The sequence below is a fragment of the Pezoporus wallicus genome, unplaced genomic scaffold (genome assembly GCF_028554395.1).
Source record: "Pezoporus wallicus isolate ANWC-B61680 ecotype Strahan unplaced genomic scaffold, APGP_CSIRO_Pwel_v1 contig_14703, whole genome shotgun sequence".
In the NCBI taxonomy this organism is placed as follows: Eukaryota; Metazoa; Chordata; class Aves; order Psittaciformes; family Psittacidae; genus Pezoporus; species Pezoporus wallicus.
This window is the reverse complement of record NW_026635616.1, coordinates 1,453,853-1,471,875: the sequence shown is the minus strand read 5'-3', so window position 1 is coordinate 1,471,875 and position 18,023 is coordinate 1,453,853. Positions and strand designations below refer to the sequence as shown.

At 42.0% G+C, this 18,023-nt stretch overlaps 1 long non-coding RNA gene across 1 annotated transcript in view; it reads left to right on the top strand.

Moving 5' to 3' along the window:
• LOC130592609 (uncharacterized) overlaps positions 1–11,916 on the top strand; it is a 40,170-nt gene extending 28,254 nt beyond the window's left edge. The window contains exon 3 of the long non-coding RNA XR_008970592.1: positions 11,445–11,916. This is a non-coding gene — a long non-coding RNA (uncharacterized LOC130592609). The remainder of the gene's footprint in view (positions 1–11,444) is intronic.
• The last annotated feature ends 6,107 nt before the right edge of the window (positions 11,917–18,023 follow it).

The following is an 18,023-nucleotide window of genomic DNA, read 5'->3' as shown; positions in this document are numbered from 1 at the left end:
ACTGTATGGTTCCTGGCAAATGGTCTGAGCTCCTACACACCTAGATCACATGGGGCTGCTCCTTTCCATAATAAAAGTGTCAGAAAGGTAGCTTTGAATGGTGACATATAATTGAACTGCTGCAAAATTGTGGATTAAGTTGGGAACTTTGAGCTTTTCCTCATTTAAGAATCCATGAGAGAGAACAGGGCAGGGACTGAGCAAAATCACTGGCCTAAATGTTGAGAGAGGATTTCTGAAGCATGAGATAAAAATACCCTTCGGAAGCAGTATTTACAGCACTGGGTTCTGCAAGGAAATACAGGTGGAGGAAGTTTCTAGAGAAAGCACCCTTTAAAAGTACTACAGTTTATGGTGTGGCAAATAGCATTCAAAGCAAACAGAACAGCTGCAAAATATGATACAAATCACTTGAAAGTTCATTGATTTTGCAGTAAAACTGTAAGTACTTCACTTTATAATAATTGTTCCTCTCATGCTTTCAAATCTTGTACTTGAGCTACGAGAGTATTCAGGTCAGGGTTGCATTCAGAAAATAGGTGCAAAAAGACAATGAAGCTCAACTAGAGAGATACTTTAATCATGAGCTAATTTACAAACCAAAGCAAAACAAAATCATTTTTGTCTAAGATTATTAGAAGATGCTAATTCTCTGCCTAAAATTATCTTTTTCGTAACCTAAAACAACTCCCACAGAAATAAAACCCCATCTCTTATCTTCCTAATTAAATTTCGTGACTTGGCTTACATGGTTGGTTGGACTTTTTTTTCCTTGTCTGAGGACAATGCGCATGAGTTATTTGAATATGAGCTCCTCTGTAGTATAAACTCATATAAACATTGTCTTGATGATGCTAAACTAATGATAGTGCTCTTTGTGATCATTTACTCTTGGCTCGTAGCTATGTTTAAAAGAAGTGAGCCGCTTTTATGGGAGAGAGACACGTGTGAAAATGGAGCCCTGGAAAGTGTATGCAGCCTTGTAAAATTTGTAAGAGACTTAAAACAAACCCCAAACCACCCCTCTCTAAACCTAGCAATTTAAAGCAATGTTGGGTAACAAGAACATTTCTGTGATTATACGATAAGGACACTCAGGATCAAAGCTAGGCAAGGCAAGAATAGATAGGAGTAATTTGAATTAAAAATGTGACTATATCCTTTGTTGCCTGTAATAATTTTTGTTCTCTAGAAACATTTTCCAGACCATTTTTATTTTCTTTTAAAAACCAATCACAATGACTCCGTGTACATGTGCACACACAAATACTTGCACGCACTCACTTGCCAACACTTCATATAAATAAATCGAAGCATTTTGCTTTACATTTGTAACTTTACATTAGAATTTTCTTCAGAGATCCTTGCATAGCCTATTAGTAATTTGTCTAATAAGTGAATCTTTGGCTCAAGGGGCTATTCACGTGCTCAGTTTAGACACAGGCTTAAGAACTGGACTGAATTTGGTCTTGTGGGGTTGGACATCATCCAATCTGGGACAGTAATGACATCATCTGCTTTAGGACACCCTTATGCACTATGAGCAATGGGGTATGGAAAGTTAGCTGAATGCACTGCAGGCAGGAAGAAATACTTTGCATGAACTATTAGCCAAATCTGCAGCACTTCACCTTTCCCAGTCCATGAACACTGGAGTGTGCTGGCAAGCAGAGGAAAATAGGGGTGAAGTGACTCCAAGAGTGGCTTAGTTTCTGAGGGCTTTCAAGGTTTTTAAATCATACAGCCACATGGATGCTTTTTTATGATTTAAAATGCTTGATGGTGTTCAGTTCTGTCTAAATATGTGGCTATAGTAAACAGTAGCAGACATTTCAAGTCTTTCACATTAGTAAAGTTCAAACATTAATAATATAGCCCTTCATTTCAAAAGACTATGCTTACACCAAGGGTAATGTCATCAGAGGTACAAGCCCGTTATCATTCTCTGGGGTTTCTTTTTTGATAACTCATAGCATCTTTTTGTGAAGCTGCTCATCTTGTTTTGTCCTCCTCTTTGTTTACAGGCTATGCAGTCTGTGCCTGCTCCAGCACTAGTGCTTTCGGTGTGATATCTCCTTCTTGCCATCACACAGGGCAAAGATGGACCTAGATCTTGTACCAGCTGCCTGAGCTGGGTTTCCTGGGGAGTCTTTGTCTTCTCCAATTTGTTCTGACTGCTGTGCTGCTGCAGGAGATCTGCCCAAGGAGGAAGGGTTGTAGGATTAGGCTGTTAATATTCAGCAGAATCCATAGCAGTTGGGAAGGAGCAGCAGATATATAGAAAATATTGCCCAGAGAATACAGCTTTGGTTGAAAGGGTCAAAGTAGGGATGAACTAGATGACCCTTAAGGTCCCTTCCAACCCAACTCTATGACTATGATCTGCCCTTTGAAGGACATCTATACAAAATCAGACCAGGCCTTGCCATTGCCTGCAAATCCCATCTCCTCTTGCAGCAGGAAGTCTACAAGCATAATGCAAGCACAGTACCAGGGTTCGGTACCACTAATTTCTTTAGTGCCAAGGCAAAGCTCAGGGGTGCTGGGGAGGGACTCTTCATTAGGGACTGTAGTGATAGGACAAGGGGTAATGGGTTAAAACTTCAACAGGGGAAGTTTAGATTGGATATGAGGAGGAAATTCTTTCCTGTGAGGGTGGTGAGGCACTGGAATGGGTTGCCCAGGGAAGCTGTGAATGCTCCATCCCTGGCAGTGTTCAAGACCAGGTTGGACAAGGCCTTGGGTGATATGGTTTAGTGTGAGGTGTCCCTGCCCATGGCAGGGGGATTGGAACTGAGTGATCTTAAGGTCCTTTCCAACCCTAACTATTCTATGATTCTATGATTCTATAACAAAGTAGATATACCATATGTGTAGTGGATACCAATGCCCCACCTTCAAGACTCTCTCTTGCTTGCTCCTCTTTACTTGACTCATTGACTAGTGCTCTCTGGATGTTCTTGTTTAGGCAAGTGCTTTCTAGCTCACCAGCTGCATCCTCTTTCCACATTTCTGGTCAGTTATTCTAACCGTATGGCTCTACTTACCCCATACTCAGTAAAATACATCTCTCATTGCTGCTGTCAGCAGCCTGCAATCCTATTCAATGATTAGTCAGGTTTCCCAGGAGCCAGAGCAGTCATGAATTTCCAGTATTTTTTAATGCTTCTATGTGCACATCAGACAAAACAACAATGTAAGTGAGAGTACCAGATGTTGGAGAGCTACTATTGACTGCTGGAAACTCAAACCCTCTCTTCTGCTTCTTGTCATTTTTGACTTCACAGTGACGCTCTGTGCACCAAGTTTCAGAAGTGAAAGGCTGCAATAGACTGCAAAGAACCTTTGCAAAAATCTATTTAGTAGAATACAGTTAAATGAAATGCGTGAGCCTGTGTTTTTATGCAGAGAAGCCAAAGGAATGGGATTATACAAGGTCATGTGTTTATATGTCCTTTTTTTCAAGGTCTATCTGTAAATGTTTGAGGGCAAGTTTTAATGATGCTGCTGAGCCAATCTTCCCCTCTCTTTTATGAAGCAAGGGGTTTGACTACTCTCAACTAGCATAAAACCATTCTGCACTGGGAACAGCCAAATACTGCCTGATCTGCAATGAAATCTGATCAGTAGATTTTTGACTGAGAGTGTGCTGTTAATTTTGACACTGGAAGCTCTCTAATTTCTCCTCCCTCTTGTCCACATGTTTGAGTTCTAAGCATGAACATTTGTACTTTAAACAGGTTTTTTTCCCTTTTAATTTGGTCTTAGAATGTATAATACTGAGTAATGTCAGCGGGCAAGCATCTCTCAATGCACTCCAGATTAAAACTGCCTGGGCAATGAGTAAATCTGGCCTCAAAGTTTTCCTCTCTAAGCTGAGTCTCTTGATGAAGAGACTGAAACATCTACAACTTGTTCATTTCCATGTTAATCTCATACTGTCCTTTCAATAGGCCTTCAGCTATTTCCTGATGTGTATGCACTATCTCTGTGGATTGGTCTGTCCAGAGGCTGTATTAGTTACCTCTCACTTCAGGGCTGAGACGTGGTTACAGTTGGCTCAGTGTTTCTGTTGTAAGCCGTTTTGTAACACTGTCAGTGGAGTTACTTCTCCAATTTGAGCAAATGTTGGCTCTTCTTTTTCTTAATTTAAAGGGATAAGGCAGTATTCTGTCTTCCAGAACATAACCAGTCTTCCAAGCTTTGAGAAAACTTGATGAAGCCAACACATCATATCAAAAGCTGTGGGTTGTAGTACCTCTGATGAGAAGTTCTTAAGATTCAGTTAGTAATAATTTTGTAACCTTTTGACTTAACCATCACTGGACTGTTTTCTGCTGGATTTATTTTTGGTTAGCTTGTAATTCACAACTGGGTAGAGTTTGGTTCATTAAATTGCAAGAGTTTTCAAGCCAATGCTTACATTGTCCATCAATATGATGGCAGAATTATCCATGATTCTCCTTAATTGAGAGAAGCGGTGAGAATGGGCATCCAATTAAGGCATTCATTGTCTCAAACATCCATTCCTGTTTACGCTTCTTGGAAGCTTTCTCAATGTGCTGTGTTGTACTGGCCTGAGAATCACACTGATCCTGACCTACTTGGCCTATTAATTTCTCTCATCCTCTGCCTGTCCCTTTGTTGGACTTTTGTAGTCCAGGATTCTGGGACAAAATATGTAGATGTCTTTGTCCTTTGGGTATTCCTTGAAATGCCAAGTTTCTGGGCACTCTAAAACCAATGAGCTTAATGGGTGAGTGACAAAACAAGCCTCTTTAGTTATTTCTCATAAGAGAAGACTGCTTCATGAGGTATTTCTGGAGCAACCTGATGGCATGCCCCGAAGCACAATGCAGTGCACTGTAGAGATTGTCCTACTGCCTGTGCTGCTGGGGCCTTTTTGCCTTTTATTCCCTAGATGTCGAATCACATCTCAGGTAGGATGCCCTTGCACTGAGCTGCATGCAACAGCACTGCAGTGCACTGCAGGGATCCCTGAGGACCCTTAGAAGTCAGTCCTTGATCACTCACAGCAGTCAGACAGCACCTCATACCACAAGTTCACTAGGATATAGGGATCGACATAGACCTGCCCTCCACACGGTTGCCCATCCCAAAGAGGGAGTGTGGTTGCCTGGGCCTGCCCCCTCCCCAGGACTGACCTTTTCTACACTAGAGTTAACATAAAGGCACTGGTATATCTGCTTTTTGCAAGTACATTGCTAGCTCCTGCAAGGACAGGGGCTGGGGAGCAACTTCTGTTTTGGCCACATTTATCATTGATAAAATCAGCATTTTGTCCTTTACCACAGGTGTCTAGAATGCTTGTTTATCAATATGCACAGGTTAATAAGATTGAAGACTACTTATTGCTTTAATAGCAATAATGATAATCCCCCATGCTAATTTATGGGTGCCACAGCAGCCTGACATTGCAAGGGAGAGGAAAGCTGTTAAATTGCGTGAGCTTGAGTCCCCACACTGGAGGCAGCCTAAATGACCACAGCAGAAGCACTGGGCAGAGCCCTATGGCAGATCAACACATTGAAAAAGTAGGTTTGTCAACCCGTTTGCTTTACATCCTGTGATTTGGGGGTATTTTGCTGGTGTAAACCAGCCTAACACAGACTCAGATCCTAGCCCTGTACAAGGGAAGCCAGATTTGGCCTCGTGATGAAAACCCAGCTGTCTACCTATAACCTCGTGTTTGAAAATGTGACTGCAACATCCCTGCTTGCAGCTATGTAAGTGTGCTTTTAAAATACCTCAATTTGAAATGTCCTTCTTAAGTATAGCAACAGTCCTATAGCCAAGGGATCTTGGTTTAGGGGAGGAGGGTTGATTAGAAATAACAATAAATTCTGTAGGATATGTGGCCATGCCACATTCAATCTGGTAAACCTCTTATGTCTCACAACCCGATCACGAATTTTCTGTGTCAGTGGGTGTGTAATCACTCTTAATACAATGATTTACAGTTTGTGTGCAGACAACAGATAGAGACACTCAAATTAGGAAGGACTATCCAGAAAATGTTAGATGTAGAATTAAATAACTTTCCAACATTTGTATGAGCTGTGAGACTAAAATCTGTTAGAAATCAGGAAAATGTAGCAGTAATTTTCAGCTGAAAATCTGTATCATTAAGGAATTGTCCAAGATTAGACCCCTACAAGCATTAGCTTGTGAACACTAGGGGGGGAAAAAAAGAGCAACAGCTTTAAGCATTAATGTGGTTAATCCCACAGCGTAGCACTTGGTTAGAGTCAGGATTTGGAATTATAGCTCAAATGGTGATATTTCAAGGGGAAGGTCAGTTTGAATCAGTGATAATACTTTGCGTTTTTACAGTGCCTTCCAAATAAGAACCTCAGAGGGGTTTATAGACATTAGTGAATTAAGGTTCACAGATCTCTGCCAAGACTGCAGGTTTTTCCCTGTTGTATAGAGGCAGAAAACCGAGTCATGAAGAATTTAAGTGGCCCTGTTGTGACAGTAAAAGGTGGTGCTGTGTGGGGTGCTCCTGGGTCAGTATGGCTCTGTTAGGGAACTGTAGGTACAACTGTGGGGAGCAGGATGTGTCACTTGCAGCAGCAGGGATATGGTGAAGGGGAACCTCAGGAGGGTGAGTTTGGTGTTGGTGGTTTCTGGCTAAGAGTTAGTTTCTTTCATCTTGTCATTTTGTGATGTGTTTTACTGCAGCTCCTCTACATGGGCTTCTTACGGCATTTCCCATTCATGGTGGCAGAGCTGCTCCACACTGTTCTCTGTCCTAGGAGAACCTTCTTAACTTCTACTCAGCAATGCTTTCTGAGAGAGATCTTTAACTATTGGAATTTTGTGGGAGACAGGTTTTCCAATCTTCTTTGACAGAGGGGAATGGAATCCCATGATGAACAGGAGTGCTGTTCTTACACGGTGGGAGGCAGGGATATAAATTGAGAATACTGACAAGCATATCCTGCCTTGGAGTTCCATATTTACTTTTGGGTATTGACTCCATTACGTGGCTTACAACACAACCTACTGTTCAGAGTGAGGCTCAATTGAAATCAATTGCTAATTAAACTTATGTCTGCATTAATAAATCACAGCCATTCAGATCATGTTTATAGGAATAATTTCTATTATAGTGAACATAATAGAAATTATTAGATTCAACATTTAATGGACCATATTGTTCGACATGGCCAGCAGGGTCAGGGAAGTGCTTGTCTCCCTGTACTTGGCACTGATGAAGTTGCACCTTGAATCCTGTGTTCGGTTCTGGCCCCTCATTACAACAAAGACATTGAGGTGCTGGAGTGGGGCCAGAGAAGTGCAACGGAGCTGGTGCAGGGCCTGGAGCACAAGTGTGATGGGGAATGGCTGAGGGACCTGGGGGATTCAGTCTGGAGAAGAGAAGGCTCAGGGGGGACCTGATGGCTCCCTACAACTGCCTGACAGGAGGATGGAGTGAGATGGGTGCTGGTCTCTCCTTCCAAGTATCAGGCAATAGGCAGAGAGGAAACTGCCTCAAGTTGCACCACGGGAGGTTTAGACTGGTTACTAGGAAAAGTTTCTCCACCAAGAGGTTTATCAAGCACTGGAACAGGCTGTTCAAGGCAGTGGTGAATCACCATCCCTGGAGTTATTGAAAAGACATATAGATGTGGCACTTCAGGACGTGGTTTAGTGGTGGATTTGGCAGTGATAGGTTAACAGTTGGATTCAATGATCTTAAAGGTCTTTTACAACCTGAATGATTCCATGAAATTCTTGTGACAATTGGGGCTAATAGAATATGTTAACCTTTATTCGCCTCAGCTTGACACCGCATTAGACCATGAATTAATATATGAACGCCTAGGAGAGTTTCATAATTAAGTAGCCGTTGTGACTCCTTTGGCCTGTCAGATGAGTTACTTATCCTACGTCCTTTCTTCAGGAAGCAGCATTTGAAGCAAAGCAATGAAGGTCTGTGCAATGCGAACAGGGTGTTGTGCTCTTTGTTGTCCCTCTGCCTCTGCAAGTGGCATCCTGGACAGTTTGTGAGATTCAATTATATGTGTTACCTCCCATAAACACTTCAGCTCAGCCTCCTTCCTCTCCTGCCGTAACCTTGAAAGAAACTAAGAGTTTCCAGTCTCTGCAGTTCCCAAATATATGTAAGTTCTAACAACCACTGTGTGCTAAAAAGATATTGTCCTGAAAGGCAGGTTTGCAGATGTGCTGTCACAAGTACATTCCAATGTTAACCACCTTTGCCTATTTTCCCACTTACATTGCAGGGAGGAAAGCCTGGAAACAGTTTCTCTTCACCAGGCTAGAGGGCAATAAAGGGCATAAATAAGAGGGAACCAGGGGGATGCAAGTCCAGGTCCCTGTGATACACAGCTCTATGGTACCTCATGGGCTCAATGGCTGGAGTTTAAACCCATGCAATCCCGTGGAAAGACTTGAAACCCCACGTGTCACGTACTAAGGGACTTTGATTAGAGACTTTAATGTGTCTTGTTCCACTCTGAGGAACGTAATCCTGGCACTAAACACCTAAAAGACATTTAGTACCTGTAAGGATATTTCCAAGTGAAAATTTTTGTGTTCTGGGAAAAAAACCCAAATGGCAACAACAAAAAACTAATGAAGAAATTGAACCAGAAGCACGGAGCTCTGCAACCTAGAAAATGAAATCTAGGAATCCATATAACTTCATTCACTTGATCAACTTGCATTATGCCTCTGTAGTACGCTGTCATGCGTGTTGGGCTCCCAAGTGTGGGCATTTCTCAAAAGTTAAAGAGGTGTCCACAAGACTTTCCAGCAAGTATTATTGCTCCTCTCCTTTTAAATAACAAGGAAGTACAGGATTATCATCATAGGCCTATTTTTATAGCTGGAGAATCAAAGTCTTAAGGGATTGCTCAAGTGTAATAGAAGTTTAGCTGAGATGCAATCAGCTCAGGATCTGAGGAAATGTTCTCCATTGTTCTTCTTTGCAGAGTGCCAACAAGTCAGGAAGAAAACAAGAGAGATGCTTATTTGTTTCTAGGTTCTTTTCTGTAGCCCAGACATATATGAGCAGCAATATTTTGTGGCAGTTGCTTGTAGTCTAGACTAGCAAGTAATAAGGCCCCGAGAAAACAATTTGTTAAGTAGAAGGAAGAAAGGCCAAACTTGTTAAGGAAATAATGTTACTTTCAAGGTTCTCAGGGGATATTAGAAACAATGGAGAGTAAAGCAAATATTAGAATTGCATATAAAAGGTACTTGACATTTTCTATCTCCAACGGCCCAAAAAGCATTACTACAGAATGTTGTGATGTTATTCTATTGGCAAGAATACAAAAGGGAACAGGCTTAGGAGATGCCAGCTATTCATTTTAGTAAGAACTCAAAGAACAGAAAAATGAATAGGTAAATTAAATCGTAATAAGAGCTAAAGAAATAGCAATGCATTTACTTATTAAAGCCCGTTTAATAGCAGAACTTCCATAATTAAAGTGACTCACCCTGCAGCTAGCAAGAACACAGTGCCACTGCATGTGGTTTGTGTAAAAGTCTTCATGGACATGCCATACTCCTTACTCAGACTTGTCCCCATAGAAGATGGAAGCTTCCTACTCTTATCTGTCAACACAGTTTCTTTTTCTTCTCTGTTTCTGCAGGTTCTCTGCTTTTGTGCCCCAGCTTCTGATTCCCCAGCTTCCTTTATGAGCTCTTACAAAGTCAGCGGTGGGTGTGCAGACACCATTTAAAACCAGTTCTGGGAATGAGTGGGAGCAGAGAGCAATATGATGGTGTCCTTTCTTAGGTGAGTTTAAACAAAGATTGTGAAAATAAGGGCTCAGGTACGTGTACCAGTGCAACCAGCTGTGCTTCTTTAAGGAATACTGTCCCACACTCTGGTGAAACAGAGTGTTTCACCCCATCCTGCTCTGTTCACACACAACACTTGTATCTTTAACAGCAAGTCTGTCTTTACATGTCATTTCAGGCCTTGGAGTAAGGTGGGCAAGCATGGTGGTGAAACCGTACACTGTTAGGTTGGGTTATTGTTGGTTTTGAGGCTCTGTGCGTGTGGTTTTGTCAATACCTTTCCTTTGGAATCCAGGGCTGGTAAGTGAAGACAGAGAGGTGCCAGTTAATTCCTTTGCTCAGACTCAGTTTGTTGCAGAGGCCATGTTTTTGGTGTGAAGAACAAGGCTTTACCCCAGAGCAATGAGAGTAGGAGTGATGTAGAGATGAGTAGGACATAGAAAGTAAGCTGCCCTCATCCCATACACCTTCCATTGGGCAGAGGCTCAGGCTGGGTGTGTGGCTGTGGTGCCTGCATGCCATGAGACATACTGAAATAACTTCCCAAAGTCAGGGAGAGCATGGCAGAAAATGAACTTGCTGAGTTGCAATATGCTTTTAGCAGAACAGAGATACACAGCATCCCTTGCTCAGAGCAGATTGTACAGTTACCTTTGAGCCCTTTGCTAGCTGTTGACAGAGTTTGCTCTGTTCACACTCCAGTACAGGGCCATCAGCTCACAACTTCCTTTAATGATAAATCCAGAAGTTTAAAAATAGAAGGCAGATGCAAGGATTCCATAAATATCTTGTTATTTATGAATCATATCAAATATATCTATTATATGATACACTAAGCAAGGATATTATAATACAAATGTCTGTCTGCACAGCCCTGGAGACTTGTATTTCCATCTTTTCCACAGGAGATGGCCTGACTTTTATGGCATGACAATTATTAATCATTAATGCTCTTTCCACTGGAGTTTTAGGACAGATCTGATGGAATGGAGGACTATCACATATTTAAACTTTCAGCAGTACTCTTCATTTAACATATGTGGTCCCACAGTTTCTTTCTTTGAAGTCTGATACTTGAACTATTTTGTTGTTATTAGTTAGTATATAAATTTCCCTGTTGATTTACCTGCAATCAGCTTGGTAATTTATTTGGATATGTAGAGTTATTTGGGGCCAAATATTGCTTGATGGTGAACTGCTTATGCTGTTGCAGTGAAGCTGACTTGTCCCAGTTGAAGGGATGCTTTTTTCTGACCAGTGCGTACCAAGAAGTGATGGTGCGCTTGACTTTGTCAGCTTCTGGCCTATGGTCACAGGCTTTCAGGCTGCGACAGAGGGACAGTTGTATAGTAACTAACAGTTTAAACCCAGTTCTATATGCCAACACTGAATGCTCTTCTTTTCTTCCTCTTTTTTGTATCAGACAAAAGGAGAACTAGGTTGTTATTTTATGTGCTTTAGATCTATCTCCAGCTTATTAAACAGCTATAGCATCACTTCAGAATTGAAGAAAAGTGGTGCCATTTTTAAATTGAGATCCTACATTCCGAGGGAAAAATGAAACCTCCATTTTATGAAACTCTCCATTTCCATTCTCTTTTCCCTTGCACTTCAATATATGCTTAACTTATATTCATCTCCAGCTGTCAGATGGAAGAGGAAAGGATGGCCATAAGTGCCTTTGGAAGCTGGGACAGGGGGCTACAGGGGTAGAAGACCTTCTTGGAGCAAAGACAATTTGTGCAAACCCAGAGCCTGCAGTGGCACCCGTAGTTGATGTGGTCGTTACAGTTCTGATTTTGTTATGGAGGTTGCCTAGCCTTTGAGATTGTCTTCATTTCTGTATGCAGAAGAAAGAAATATTGCACGTGTGTGTGACAAGCTAATAGTTATTTGGTTTGGGGTTGTGGCTGGATCTTAGGCTCAAATTCTTGTTGTGATTCGGTCTCTATATTACTCTATGGCCTTGAAGCAGGCCTTATCCATTCCACCTCAGTATCCCACCAGTAGAGCTGATGCTAATTTCATGAATCAGTAAATGTTTGGAAAAGTCTGACTCTCCTTAAGCATTAAATATCAATCTCAAGGTGACTGCCTCAGCCCTTAGTTTGGAATATGTTAGAAGCTGGAGTAGACTACAAATATCTGTTTCACCGTGGAGGCCCATGGCGTATTTGGAGGGCTGTAGGTATGAAGAGCAGGCCTTTCTGCTGGGAAAGATGCAGCTACCTCCTGCATCCCAGGAAGGAACTGCAAGACAGTCTTGCCAAACTGAGGGCATGCTCTACTTGAACTACAGCGGGTCTCCCCACATGCTGTGGATCTCTAACCTGTGGCTCATCCAAGATCCCATCTGGCAGCCAGTTCCATGCCACTCTGTGCCGAGGCTGAAAAAGGAGAGCTCTTTGTCCTCTGTGTTCTCAAACGGGTGCTGCCCACCAAATCTCAACACCTCCAAAGCTCACTTGTGTATGGAGCCGCCCCTAAGCCTGAGCTACACACCCAGCTGCTTCCTCTAGCCTGCAATAATGAATTTTCATTGCCGTGGAATTTAGATAGGAATTGCTCTGATTCTAAAGCTCATTGGTCACTAATAATAATAACAATGAAAAGAGCCATTTCTTAAGGACTAAAAACTAATCAGCGAATGTGTAGTTTCTGTGTCTCCTGCAGGTTCTTGTCTTGTGGGGCTGCCAGACTGCCTGTGTCACATGTCTGCCTGTCTGATTTCCGACTCAAGCTTTTCATTTCCTAAATGATAACGGATAAAAGATGAAATCTGGCACACACAGGTAATCTTTGCCATCTTAATATTTGTTAAGCTTTTTGATTTACTGAGAAGTTAAAGTCACTGCAGGTCACAAAACCTGCACATTAGATCTGCTTCATAAAACACTGTGAGTGAATGCTTTAGTCATTCATTTCACAGTCTTTAAACCAATGTAGCTGAAGAATTGCACCTCCAATTTATAAATCTCTCGATTTATTTCTGATTCCAGTTTATAGGATGGGAGTATATCCAGCTTTCCCCAGCCATTTGTGCATAGCTAGAGAAGAAACCTAACATATTTCTTGCATAATGGAGACTTGATCCAGCTTACATTTGTTAAATCACCCAAAGGGAAATGTTCTCACTAAGAAACTTTTGCGCACTGTTAATGTATCAAATCTGACCCGTGTTTCAGATTTCTGCTGTTCTTCTGCATCTAATCTTTCTCCCTCCCTACTCCAATGCACACACTCATCCCTCCCTTCTGTGGAAGAGAAATATGACTGTCATAGTCTCCCTCTCTCTGTTTTGCACATCTGCTTCCCACCCTTTTTCTGAAGGAGATCTATAACCCACAGAGAAATCAGAGATGATCTGAACCATTTTGGATACCTACTGCTATGGGATGTGTGGAGGCCCATGGGCAGCTCAGGTTTCACATCTGCCAGCTTTTCAGAGGATGTGATCAAGGGCAGAAATAAGCAGATGATGATGATGACGATGCTACGGAAACTGGTGTAAAGGAAATGGGATCCCTCCTCCCGGAAACATGTGTGCCCCCTAGCACGTGTCAAGATCATTTGGATGTGGTAGGAAGGCTAACACAAAGGAAAGTGTATTTTAAATAATGCATTATTTAAAAAGGGAGCCTCTGTCTTTAAAATACAGTGTGCGAGTTACTATCGACTTTAGGTTTGGGCATGGTCTTTGACCCTGGAGCGCTGGCAGAGTCAAAAAGAGTGAAATGAGTCAAAGAGTCTGTCAGACAAGGTGAGATACTGAGCTTGCCTCTGATCTCACACCAACATGCGGTGGTGTAACCCCATTGCCCTCTGCAGATTCATGCAAACATATGGAGAGAAAAACCTACCCCAGAATCATTCAGTACCAAAATATACCCTTCTTTTTCTATGGCAATGTAAAAGCTTTACAAGAGGAACACATAAGGTGCCAAAGGGCAAAATTTTGGCTTGGATTAATACTGCTTCCAGCCACCCCAATGCAGAAACTTCTCTCCAATTAACTGACCTTGATGGATAAATTCCTCCTTTTTATCTTCCTCCAACCTTTCCCATATTCCATCTCTTTTTCTCCTTGATCCTCCTGATAAAGTCAGGCTGTCCTTCCAACTGTGATCAGCAGAGCCTTTAGCCAGTGCATAGCTTACTCTCCAAGGACTCCTGCTGCCAGGGGCTCCTTTCATTTTCTCTGCAAATACTTTCTAACAAATTTAGAAGGCCTTATTGGGAAAGGAATGGAATACATTTGTGTGTAGTGATGTATCTGCTAAACGGTGTGTGCTTTTCTCCGTGCAGTTCTCAAGGGACTTTGAGGCACGTTCTGTGGGCAGAGCACATGGAATTGCTCAGATGTATTGTTTGCATAGTGTGATATTATTCTGACTATCAGATCCTAAAAGAGAATTAGGAACATGCACAGTTTTTGGAGACTCCCTGATCTGAACTGCCCTGCTTAGAGCCTGACTTTGCCCTTGTGTAGTACAAGGCAGGTAAATGTGTGGCCCTCACAAGGAGGTTCAGAGCTCTACAACCAAGATTTTAGGCTCCCTCCATCACCAGTGTGGCCAGGAGAGAGCAATTTATCATATGGCATCAGTCAGACTCTTCTGGTAATTGGTCTTGGGACAAGGCAGTCAGCCCAAAGTCCTTCATGCATCTGACTTACCTGGTCAGCCAACTTTCTTTGGATACAAACAGCAGCAAGTGGTAGGCTTCAAGTGCAAACTAGACAAACACTGCTTGAGTTGTGAGAGCTTCAACAGCTCACAACTCGGTCCTTCTGTTGTGGGAAGGAGGATATTAGTGGAAAACGGCCAGTTGTAGGGATATGAGTGGGCATCTGAGGGTCACTGGCTATCAGATAAGGTAGGACCGATGCGTCAACAAAGGAATTTTGTCTCTTTGGATGTGAAGAAGGGAGGCAGAGAGACAAGAACTTCAAGAAATCTCTTGATGGAATAAAGAAGTATGTGTATGCTTGCACTAGGAAGTATGCAAAACGTGCCAGTACCAGGTGCTTTACCCTCCTGAATTGACTGCTGTGCCATAAAACAACTTTCTGTTTTCTTTTGTCCCTCCAATATTCAACAAAGAGACGTTTGTTTGAACCTCCCCATTCACCTCTGAGCGGTCCAGCTAAGAAAAAACCCCCGAGAGATGTGACTGCACAAGCACACAAGGACAAGAAAGCAGGAAATGTACCAGCTGCTGGGGAAAAAAGAGGAGAATGTTTGCAGTCCAGGAAGGGCTCTCACTATTTCTTTTCCACTTGTTTATTAGTTCACTGCTCTTTGACATCTTTCCCCCAGTCACTGCTTCCACTAGATGTTCTACCGGTTTAACAGCAAGCAATTACCCTTCTCCTGGCTTTGAAGCTATTGTTCCTCAGACACTCCAGTCTCTGGGTTCACAACAACTTTGTATTTTTTATTAGTCTTAGGTCTCCTGAGTTTTTTGGTAAGTTTTTCTGTTCTTCACATTTCAGATAACAGAGGCCAAATTTGCATGACCCTGGCCTCAGTTTCTAACAAAGTACTCTACCCTGTCTTCACCGAATCATGAGGGTCGGAAGGGACCTCTGGAGATCATCTAGTCCAACCCCTAGTCTTGAGAATGTTCAATTCAGCCTTGACATTTGGCTACTGAAATTTGGCCCCACTTTTGCAGAAAGGTTTGTAAATATGAACCCTGATTTTTCGCACCCAGAGCCGCCTCATTTTAGACTGGTTACAAACCCGTCTCACAGGTTTCGGTAGTATGGGTGTTGTGCTAAGTATGGGACTGCTGTTGATCCTCCTGTTTTCTTCTCTTGGTCTCTGCCTTGACAATGGATGGGTGTCTCTGCAATGGACCTCTGTGGGGTGGCTGCCAAGGATGCTGAGATTCCTTTGTGCCTGAGTTTCCTCCCACGGTGAAAACAGGGAGGGCTCATGCATACCTTGATGAGAAACTTCTCTGTGCCCGAGCTGCATCCCAAGTTGCAGCTTGGAATGTTGGAGATAATAGTCAGTGGTCCCATCATGCTGGATCACATCTTAGGGCTGAAGGCTCAGCAAGCGGTGGTCCTAAATCCTGGCTTGGCCTTGCCAATGATATGGTGGGGGCTGACATGGGCACACTTATCCCTCTCCTGGAGCATCTGTGTAGCATCCCTGAGAGTCTTGTTGAGTGAACCAAACAGGTATTACCAAAATACTTCTGTCTTGATCTATATGACTTTTTGCTGTTATTTCTCTGCTTCCTAAGAATAATTCTTGGCCTTCATAAACCAAGATTCTTACTGGGTTTTCTTTTTCTCTTTCAGATATTTAATTCTACTATAAAAGCGTAGAAAAGTGAGTTACTCTGGCTTCCTTAGAGCATTTCTACAGAAGCTAGAGGCAGACAGGGAAAATCTAAGTTAACTTAGATTTTTCTCACCTTAAAGTATAAATCTTCATGAAGGAAAATATTTTGGCAAGTCGTGTGACTGAGTTTTGGGAAAGTGAATTCATCCATTCTGTTTCACACACCACAACTTTTTATGTTGAACTTGTTTTTCTGAGCTCGTGACTTTCACTGTTAAAGGATTTCTGTACACTACTACCTCAAGGTTTTCTTTCTGCTAAAATATTCTCAGGGACTGCGGTGATCACTAAAATTACCCATCTAACTCCTCCACATAAATGACTACGTTTCTGCCCCACAAAAAGTGAAAACAAAACCAGCTGTGTGTTCATGCAAGACCTTTCCAGGTAGCTTTCAAGTCCTTTGTTTTTTGCTTGGTCTTGAGTTGTCAATGTTACTGTTCATTTGCATTTCACATCTCTGAGTAAGACAGTGCCCTCAGGGTTCTGACTTGTTATTGGGTGCCAGAGCTAAAACTGAGCCATACTTTCATGTTCTATTGTATTTGATGGGGGACTCTCAGCAGTGCTTTGTCTCTTCCTGTTTGGAGGATATCTCCTTTACTGACAAAGTTTGATACCTGCTGGTGATCAAGGTGCAGCATGGAGTTAACCCTCTTCCTGCCAAGCAAAATGCTGTTGTACTGCTCTAGGTCATTTGTACGGGAAGGGCTGAAGTGTTTAAAGGAAAGTGTGGGGAATGGGTGCTTGTCCTGTGGAGAGTTGTAGCTGATGGATTATAACAATCTGTTCAGGACTTCCTCTCATTGTCAGTATTTACTCAGGAAAGATTTTATTAGGCACTGATCTATAACAGCATGAAGGGCAAACTTAGCTATACTGATGCAAAGACCCTCCCGACAGTGATGTTGGTGCTCAGATTAGCAGTCAGGTTAAAATTCAGTTCTTGCTGCTTCACACCTGAAGTTGGACAAGGGCTATTGCACTGCAGGATATAATAACAGAATCTATTCTAAAGGTCTGCTGAGGGATTGTTAAATTAAATATAGTTTTACTGCAGGCTTAAGTGCTTGAAACAACTCTGTCAGAACACCAGTTTAGTGAGACTGAGGAAGCCTGTGAACAACCAGAAAAATCACAGTTGGAGAAAGGCAATGGAAGATTTTTGCAAACTTTGTTGGCATTGAGATGCTATGGTTGGTGGGCTTTCGAATCTCAGGCAATAAAAGGCTCATTTACAGCAATTTCATGTTAGTAATAGTCTTCCTCTTCATTTCTCTAATAGACTTTTTTTCACTTACTCTGCTGTATATTCCTCAGAATAATTCTTAGCTTTCATAAACCAAGATTCATAATGAATTGTTTCAGATACTTAGTTCTGCCATAAAAATGAAGAACATTAACCAATGGAAAATTAGATAGGCAGAAACAATATTGCTCTATCTTTCTGCCTAATTAAGGTGAATATTTAGTTCCACCCAACTTTTATATGCATGATATTATTTAATCATTTAGTTACTAGAAGAGCCCAGAGAATAATGTATCCTGATTTTCTGTTTACAGAATCACTGTGATTTCCCCAGTTTGGTTCCTATAATTATTGAATGATAGATGGTTAGTTCTCAGTTCCAACTAGCTGCCAGCTCATTCACACTACCTCTAGGACAACTTCCACTGTGAAAAGCAGCTGAAGCAGTGACTGAGTTTGCTGATTCCCTCCTGAACATCTTAAAGAATCAAATCACTGCTCATAGGATACGTCATTTCTGCTGACAGTGTTTTACAATAGGTTATATTTACTGAAACAGCCTTTGGTTTCCAAACACACAAAAACTTATCTATGGAAGTGTAAAATGGAAATCAAAT